The sequence below is a fragment of the Crocodylus porosus genome, unplaced genomic scaffold, assembly GCF_001723895.1.
Source record: "Crocodylus porosus isolate Cpor-Errol unplaced genomic scaffold, CroPor_comp1, whole genome shotgun sequence".
Classification (NCBI taxonomy): domain Eukaryota; kingdom Metazoa; phylum Chordata; order Crocodylia; family Crocodylidae; genus Crocodylus; species Crocodylus porosus.
Window position 1 is genome coordinate 8,590,938 of NW_017728918.1, and position 9,220 is coordinate 8,600,157.

A 9,220-nucleotide genomic window follows, 5' to 3' on the forward strand; every position below is an offset into this window, starting at 1 on the left:
GAGGGGCATGGAGGGGGAGGAAGGGGACACACCAAAAGGCTTCTTAGGGTCTCGGCCCCAGGGATCCTGGTCTGTGAGTCCCAAAGAGCCTCAGCCTGGACTCAAACACTCACATGCATGTATTGTTCAAAATGGTGGATGTACCATGCACATGCCATTCATGCATGAGTCTTTACAGGGGGTCTCTGGAGCAACCCACCAAACCAGCAGAAGCCACTGCCTTCGTGCAACCCAACCGCCTGTAACCGCAGAAGAGCATCAGCAAAGCAGAGCGGCCTGCCCAGGCTCCAGGTGAGGAAAGCCCTATCTGTGGCCCATCTCTGGGCTCATCTACTTCAAGCTACACCACGCAGGTGGGTGGGAAGGCCAGGGCTCCTGCCAGGTGCCATGTGTTCAAGGCCCAGGGACGACACACCTAGTGTGGGATGGCTGCTGGGATGTAGCCTCCAAATCCCCAAAGCCAATGTTTGGCCCTGCTTAAAGAGGCACCGATGGAGCTGGGCGCCCGCTGGTGCCTATCAAGACACCTGCACGGCCTGTCACATAAAGCAGGTAAAAAAGTGGGACGATTATTACTTACAATAGGAAAAGTGGCCAACTCTTTCCTTGGACGTCAGTGGAAGTTGCAGGTGCTCAGTGTCATGATACATGGATGCCCAGTCTACCACAAGCTGGAGAGGTTTGCTGAAGAAAGCAACTACAGATTAAGGAAGCAAACGGGCTTCCACACAGCTCGAGTCCCAACTTCGGCTTTCCTGTTTACCATGGCAAAGGTCTCGATCTCTCTACGGCACGGAGAAACCTGGCGGCGGAGCAGCGTGCTGCGGATGAAACACCCCACAGGTTTGCAAGTGGCAGAAGTGGAGGAGCAGACCTGTAAAGTTTGCGGAGAGATTAACATCAATAAATTAATATTAAATAAATAAAATATTAAACCCTGCCGAGTCACTGAGGCTGCATTAACAGTATCCAGTACATTATGCAAGCGAGTTATTAGCAAATGGCATCCCGAAGGGGGAAGTGTGGTGACCCCAATACAGTCAGGTACGGATCTCAGAAGGGAAACAGCATGCCGAGCCCCCGAGGACGCATCCTTCACTCAGCTGAATGCAAGCCGTCTCCTAGTGCTGCGCTGCACTAGGGAGACCAGGTATTTTTTTAATCAGAGGCCGTTTGTACATGCAGTGTTTTTTGCCCTTTCTTGCACTGCAGCTGTGTGACTGTTTGCACAAGCAGGATTTCCGGATACTGCAAAAGTCTTTCTGGTGCATTAAAGTAAAACCCCTTGGACGCAGTGTAGCTTGGCTCGCCGGGAATTAAAGAGTCGCGTCCGTGGAAGCGGTGCAGACAGCTGCTGGTGCAGACAGGCATTTCTTCTTGGCGTTTCCCTTCGTATCCATACTCCAGACGCCAGTCCCCATCGCCCACCCTCTTGTAATGCCCCCACTCCTGCCAGGACCTTCCAGGAGGATGCCGTTTTTCATGCATCCGAGGTCTGTGAAGTCGCTTCTCTGGGCTGTGATCCGACCCCATGCCACAACAGCCCAGCTGACAGCAGGCCCAGGATGATTTGCTTTCCATAAGCAGCTTATGGGTCACCGGGCGCTCACAGCACAAGGACTGGGAAACCCGGGAAGCCCCAAGCCTGGCTTTGCAGGGTGCAGATTCTCCTGGATGCTTCTCCCTTTGCTCTGGGGACATCGAGCCAGGGCCCGAGCCGGTGTAGACCGGCAGAGCCGGACTGAAATCACCAAGCCGGACAAAGCCAGCATAGCCAAGGCGAACGAGCTGGCCCGGCACAATAACCCGAGCCCTGGGCGAGGGGCTGGAGCAGACTTTAAATCTTTCCCATTTCACTTCAATCAGATCATCAATGAAAACATCAGTGGCGCAGGTTCAGATAAAGAGCTCACATGTATTTCCCCTGAAGGATTAGCTGTTTCATTTTAATGGATACAGGCAACTGCTGTTCTCTGGCCGCGTCATGCTGTTGTTATATTGGGTGGGAGAGATGCCCAAGCCGGGACAAAACCAGCCCGACCCCCCTGGCAGGGAAGAGCAGGGCTCGAAGTGCCTTTCTGCACCGGCAGCGAGCGATCAGCGGGCCTGGAGAAGGGAACGGGCCCCCACGAGCTTGGCCAGCGTTGGCATTGTGTTAGGGAGCCGCCCGCACTGCGCTGCCTGCCTGAAAGCTGCCACTTTTGTAGGCTAATTGGATCAGAAGCCGCTCGCTGGAGAGCCGAAGGGGCCGGCGCGCAGCTGGGGGGCGCGTAGGACGTTTCGTGCTCTCTGATGAAGCCGCCTGCCGAGGTAAAACGGGGCCTTTCTCGATGAGGGCGACAGGAAGGAACAGAGGGCTCTCTCCTTTCCAGTCCCCGAGTCCTAGCAAATGGTTTCTTGGGCCCCAGGGAGGTCTCCCAAGCCTCGCGCACACTGTGCATCTCTCCAGCGTGAAGCAAACCACGACGCCACAACAGGACGCAGGGCGCGCCGGCGGCAGGACCAGCAAGAGGCAGCCTTCCCGCGGGGGGCAGCCAGGACACGCGCCACGCGCCCTCTTCTTTGGGAAAAGCGCCACGAGGCGGGCAGCGCCTGCGAGGATCTCTGCGTGACCCCCCCCGGGCCGAGCTGGGGCACAGGCTTTGGGAACGACTTGGAGAGACGGCAGTGCCTTCAAGTGCTGGGCTTTCCTCCTGGCTGGGAGCTGCCCCATGCCCTCTTCGCAGGGTTGGGGCCATGGGCCAAGGCCAGAGGGCATCGGTCCTGTGTCACGAGGAGGAGTCCAGTGCACTGGAGATGTGGTTTGCAGCTGGGCACTCGTGCCAGGTCACCCAGCAAGAGCGGGGGTCATGCCTGGGCTGGGGTCAATGCCATGCCGGGGGGGTCAGTCTAGCCACTGGTCAAGCGGCTGCCTCCTCTCCGCTCCTTTTCTCGACCAGAAAACACATCCTGAAAGGCTCCTTGGGCCTGACCGTCACTAGATCCCTGAGATCCAGCGTTGTTTCCTCCTCTCCTCACTCCCCTCCGCCCTCCTCTGTTCAGACGGGCATTGAGCCCAAGAGAAGTGGAGCTCACCGGGACCTCCAGAGATCACATCTAGTCCAACCCCTGCCTGTGGCCTGTCCAAAGCATCCTGTAGAGAGAGGTGGAGGGCTCCTGAGTCTCACGCGCTCCCGCATGCACATCCGAAACACCTCGCATGTGTTGCCAAGCTGCTCCAGGGGGTCCCCCCCGGTTTTCCCCCGGACCTCGGTCCCCGGCCTGCTCCATGTGACCTGCATGTTTCACCCTCCGGGATCCTCTGCCCTCTGCAAGCCTTTGCCCTACAGCTGGACCTGCCCGCGCTGTTGCCTAAGACGGTGTTAGCGGTGCGGACACAAGTCGACATATCCCAGGCCCTGGGCAGTTGTGCTTTTTACTCTGACACCAGTGCAGCACAGCCATGCACGTTCAGCAGCTCAGAAGAGCAGGAGCAAAGCACCCCCCCCCATCTCATCTCTCCTCGAAGTGCCCTCCCTTCCACCTCCGGCCATGCACCCAGCGCAGCCCTCACCAAGAGCAGCACGGGATCGCCTTCAACAGCGTCACCCTGCGTGCAGGCTGCCATGGACAGACGGGACACACTGAAATGGGGCTCAGCAAGGACAAGTGCAAAGTCCTGCGTGTGGGATGAATTGTTGCGGGTTTTTTTAATTTTCCATATTCCAAGCCAAATTCGCCAAAATGAATCCCAAATCCGAGAGTCAGCCCATCACCCTACTACCGGCAGACGTCCTCCGCCCCCATCTGGGGCTTCAGATGTTTCCAAAACCTTTGGCGGGCGTCCTACTTGCAGGCCCTGTGCCAATACACAGGGAACGACTGGCTGGGCCGTGGCGCTGCAGGGAAGGACCCGGGGTTACGGTGAACCGAGAGCCGGACGTGATCCACCCGTGTGGGCCTGATTGTTAAAAAAAAGCCAACAGCCTCCTGGGTTGCACTAACAGGCGTGTCACGTGCAATGGTCCTCCTGCTCTGTTCAGCAGTGGCGGGGCCTCACCTGGAGTCCTGCTTCTGGTTTTGGGCCACGCACCTCAAGAAGGACGTGGTTAATTAGGAAAGAGCCCAGCGCAGAGCAAGAACAACGATCAGGGGTCTGGGAACCAGGATTGACGAGGAAAGACTGAAAAAAATCAGGGTTATTTAGTCTGGGGAAGAGAAGACTCAGGGGTGGGGTTTGATAATAGTCTTCAACTATCTGAGTGATTACAGAGAGGCTGGAGCTGGGCATTTCTCTGTGACCGCAGGGGACAGGACTAGGAGCAATGGCCTTGCACTGCAGAAGGGGAGACTGAGGCTGGAGATTAGGAAGGACTTTCTGAGTCCGAGGGTGGCCAGGCTGGCGCAGGCTGCCTGGAGAGGCTGCGGCATCTCCACCCTCAAAAGTTTTCAAGAGCAGGTTAGACTGACACTTGTCTGGGATGGTTCAGTGGAGGGATGATCCCACCGTGAGCAGGAGACTGGACGAGAGGTCCTTTGAGGTCCCTTCCAGCCTGACTTCCCTATGATATAACTGCCCCCGTATATTACTACGCAGCAGCCAAGTCCCAGGACGAGCCCGACCGGAGCCAGAAGAGAGCGGGGCGTGCCGCCGTGAGGCAGGATGCCGAGAGTCGGCACGCACGTGCGGTGCGCACATGGGGGTGGAGGAGGTATAAGCACTTGGCACTGCAGCGTCTATCTTGCACGTCTAAGCGAGGCAGGCTGATGTGCTAGCACGCGCCACGGCCTCCGTTGCTCACAGCAAAGCCCTGGCTCCAGCTCGACATCCAGCTGAAACGCAAAAGAGGATTTTAAACAAGGAGCAGCAGGGAGGGAGGGGAGAGGGCCCTCATTCCCCCAGCAAGCCGATTCGAGACCCCCAGCCCTTCTTCTCCCGAGGGTTTTGAATCCCAGGCCCTGCACGAGGGTGGCGGGTGCCACGAAAACGGGAACCTGGCGCCGCATGACTGACTCCAGGTGGGGCCCGGCCCGGCCCGGAGCTGCTGGTTTCTGTCCTGTGCACCGATGCTCCCGGGGAAGCGTGTCGCCGGCCGAGGGGGCCTCCGCGTCCCATCCTGGGCAGCAGGGAGGAGCGAACGGCCGCCCAGCTTCTGCCACCAGTTTGCATTCCCCAGAGGGGCTCCCCGAGCACAGCGGGCAGCTGCGGGAGCTGCACTTCCAGGGCTGTGGGATGGAGGGGACGGAGACTGGGTCTCGAGCCCACGTAGGGAAGAGATGACCTGAAAGGGAGAGCTGGGTGCAGGGCAGAGCAGGGTGGGGGAGACGGGCCCGAGGACCCGGGGAGCGACGAACCTCGGTGTCAAGCTCAGCTCGCCAGCCCTGCGCCCACTGCAAAACTGCCACCAGCTTCAGCACCGGCAGACCGGACCCAGGCGGTCTGCTCTGCGCTTACACAGGGCGACGCGGGTGGGATCACTCCCTAACGACCCACCCCGAGTGCCGGATGATGACCTCCATGCACCCTGTCCTCTGCTCCGAGAAGCGTGCGCTGCCCCTAGCACCACGGGTGCCCGAAAACGGCTCGCAGCTGCAGACCTTTCCTCCTCCGCCCAACGCCGTCGAGGTGTGAGGACGCCCCCCCTTTCACGGCCCGGGTGCGGCGATTAGAGCCATTGATGTCGAAGGCCCGGCCGCGATGTAATTACCCCGATAGAGTCATCAATCTAACTTCGCCTCTGCCGTTGCTATAGCTGCTCGCAGTGGATGCGATGGCTTGATGGATGGCTGCTGCGTTGAACTGATTACTCTGGAAGCGTACGGAATAATTGCTTTCCCCTGAACCGTGGGACGAGGCATGCAAATAAATTACGGCAAGCAAATAAAGCCGAGAGGCAGCCCAGAGCTTTTGCCCCGGCCTGGAGAGGAGGGAAACTCCCGACTGCAAGAACTGGACTTGCTGTTTGACGGCCCCTTTGTGGTCTCCGTTCGCACTTTGCTGGACTCGGGCCGAGTCGTGTGTCCATGCAAGGACCGACCCCCCACGTCCCACCCCAGTGGGGGTGCGGTGGCGTCCGTGAGAGCAGACGCTGCCCCGGAGACACCAGTGCTCAAGGAAATCAAGAGCATTGCTAGAAGCTGTTTTAATTTCCCCAGGCAGGGAGTGGCTGGATCTGGAGACGTGTGATTCTGGGGGCTCGAATTGTTAATTGATCGCTGCTCCAGGATTTATAAATAAACCGCTCCTGCGGGCTGCAGTGAGCCGCTCGCTGTTGGTCCTCTCCCTCTCCGGCTCCCTGCAAGAGTAATGGCGCCGCGTTGATTTATGATGTTCCTCTTGCTTCCTCTCCACTTCCCTCCGCCCCTCCCCTCCTGCACGGGGCTGGTCCAGCTGTACGCCTCCCTGAATAAGCAGTGGGTGCATCTACATGTTCATTAATGTGCTTTTGCTAATGCGCATTAAATTTAGTACCTCTGGTGAGCAGCGTTCCCTCTAAGCTGTGTGGCCTGCACGGCTGTGTAGGCGCGCCTGGCAGCGAGCATGAGCACGCCTGCGCGGCCATGCACACCATGCAGGTTAGAGGATACGCTGCCAGTGAGGTATTTAAATGCACATTAACGCATACTATTTTAATGCGCATTAGAGGAAGCGCCCAGTTTTTTTGTGACGCTTTAATGTGCATTAAAATAGGCTAATGCACATTAAAGCATATGTGTAGATGCGCCCAGTGTGATCTTGTGGTCTGTACACAGGGTTGGGAGCCCGGCATTGAGTCACCTTGACCTTGGGCAAGTCCCTTTTCCTCCACTTTTCCTCCCAGAGGCAGAGGTTTCCGGCGAGCGTGTGCGTGTTTGCGTGCATCAAGGGCTTTGCTAGCCAGTAGCTGATCATTGACACCGGGAGGTTACACACAGAAATGGGCTTAAACCTCTCCATAGATACATCTCAACAAGTCCCATTGACAGACCAAGACATATACTAATGGCACCCTGCGGCATCTCAATGCTGCATTAAAGCTTCAATGAATCAAGCCCTCCCTTCACGTTGTAACAGATGGGGACGTTTAACTCTTCCCACACATGCCTTCCAAACATGGCAGAACCAAGAAACCTCGTTATCCTGATTTAATTTAAGATGGTGGTACATTTCAGAGAAGCTGAGAGCTTATCTGCTGCTCCCAAAGTCATTCGTTATCATTACAACCATAATGAGACCACTCAACTTAAAAGGAGGGGGGGAAATGGAGTCTGGGAAAAGTACTTGCAATAGGCACTGTCTATCGTGGAGGGGCAGGGAAGGAAACCCCAATTCATCGCTTTATTTAGTTATTCCAGGAATTATCCTGAGTCAGCGGTGCCTGAGCAAGAGCGTTTGTCATATCTCCAAGTTCCAATTTAGCAATAATCACATCTGAGTCCTGTGTCCAGTTTTGGGCCCCCCACTACAGAAAGGATGTGGACACATTGGAGATAGAGCACATGGCACTGACTGCAATAGTTCACAGTCAGCTTGAGACACCGTGAGTGCTGCTTATATAGGAAGGACCATATGTAAGAAGGGCTAAAGCACTATTATGGACCCACGTAGCAACACCATGCCGTGCCAGCAAGGCATGGCAGGCATGGAGGCGCTCAGACCCTGGGTGGAGCTTCTGCTCCATGTGCGGTGAGGACTGCCGCCTGCCCTGGATGACCAGAGCTGGAGGGGCATGTGCATTGACCCACCACACCGAAGGCGGATGCACAGAGAGCAGCCAAGGTAGCACGAGAAGGTGACTGAGACTGTGGAGCCATCTCCCAATGGAAACGGGAGCCCCGGCCATGAGGAAAGCAGGCCTTGCAGAGAGCAGGCTGTGCTTACAGAGGCAACGACTGGCTGGCAAAGCAACAGGCAACAGCCCTTCTGCAGCTCCTCACTGTTACAGGGTCTTTCAATAGTCGGGCTTACAGCAGATCACGCTCTGACGATGTTATAGGTGGTCAGGCTTAACTTTATTGATGAAACGTTAAACAAAACAGAATCAGTGGTGTTGTGTCCACCAGTGAGCACACACTCACCGACGTCTCACGCGCCCTAGCGACACGAGAGACTGCTGTTGTGCTCTGGCGAGGTGTTTCCGGGGTTGGTCGCCGGGATCAGGCGGGTCTGGCGTCCTCCCCTCCGGCTGGCCAGGCCGAAGGTTGCTCCGAGTTCGAACCGATCCGTGACTACGTTCTGTCGGGCGTGCAAAGACCCCAAAGTTCATCGTGCAATGTCTTTTATACCCTCAGTGATGCAGGGCAGTCTAATCGCGTGTGGCACTTCTTCATTGGCTCGGAGCGGTGACTGTCACATTGTGACAGACGCTGGACTTTCCCTTGGGAAACCCCGTGTGGAAAATCCCAACCGTGTGTTTCTTCTGTAATTGCAACCTTAGAGTCTCTTATTTACTTAGCACCTGTTACATAAACACTATGCAAGCCTCCAGTTGGCGTACGCGAACATGGCCACCTATTACAAAAGGTTATAATACATAACAAGTGCAAAATAATTACAACACTCACCAGAAACAAGCTGCGATCCACACGCAGCAACTGGAACCTGCCGCAGACAGCAGAGCAAAAACCGGGCAGCACGTTTCCACCATCACCGCCACGTGCTTACCCCAAAGCACGGGGCCGACACGCCTGTGGCACAATGTGGCATCTCTGTTCCAGGGGGCCAAGTGCCACCAAACCACCGCTTCACTCCAGAACGAACTCCCAGAGAAATGATAAAGAAACCCCCAGTGACAGCAAGGACAGGGGAAGAGACACGCGGCCTAGAGCAGGGGCAGAACAAGTGAGGGACGCGTTCAAGTCAGAAAGGCCCTGGGATGCACCATGCTTGCCCGAATCCAAGACAACTCTGAATGGAGGCTAACTCTCCAGGTCATTAAATTCTAGATGTGGAAATTTCATAAATTCATTATAACGGCCAACGTACAGAATCTAATTATCAGGGGGTCGTCTTAAATCTGTCCCACACCACTGCGGCACCAGGGAGCAAGTAGCCTGACCCTCGCTCCTTGCCCCCGCTCAACCTCCCAGCCGCCCTGCCTGCTCCTCCAGTCATCTGATCCCACTGCTTCCTCTCCTGCTGGGCCTCCCACCCCGCGCTGCTGCTTACCCTACGCGGCAGCTCTGGTTTTGGCCTGGGGAACAGGGCGCGGGGTGGCTCTGGCCCCAGTCAGGCAGTGGTAGGGGTGGCAGTGGCAGCAGC

General features: G+C 56.7%; 1 long non-coding RNA gene across 1 annotated transcript in view; it reads left to right on the forward strand.

Moving 5' to 3' along the window:
- The first annotated feature begins 3,754 nt into the window (after positions 1-3,754).
- Positions 3,755-9,220, forward strand: part of LOC109312176 — a 16,797-nt gene continuing 11,331 nt past the window's right edge. Inside the window, exons 1-2 of the long non-coding RNA XR_002101712.1 lie at positions 3,755-3,840; positions 7,347-7,349. This is a non-coding gene — a long non-coding RNA (uncharacterized LOC109312176). The remainder of the gene's footprint in view (positions 3,841-7,346; positions 7,350-9,220) is intronic.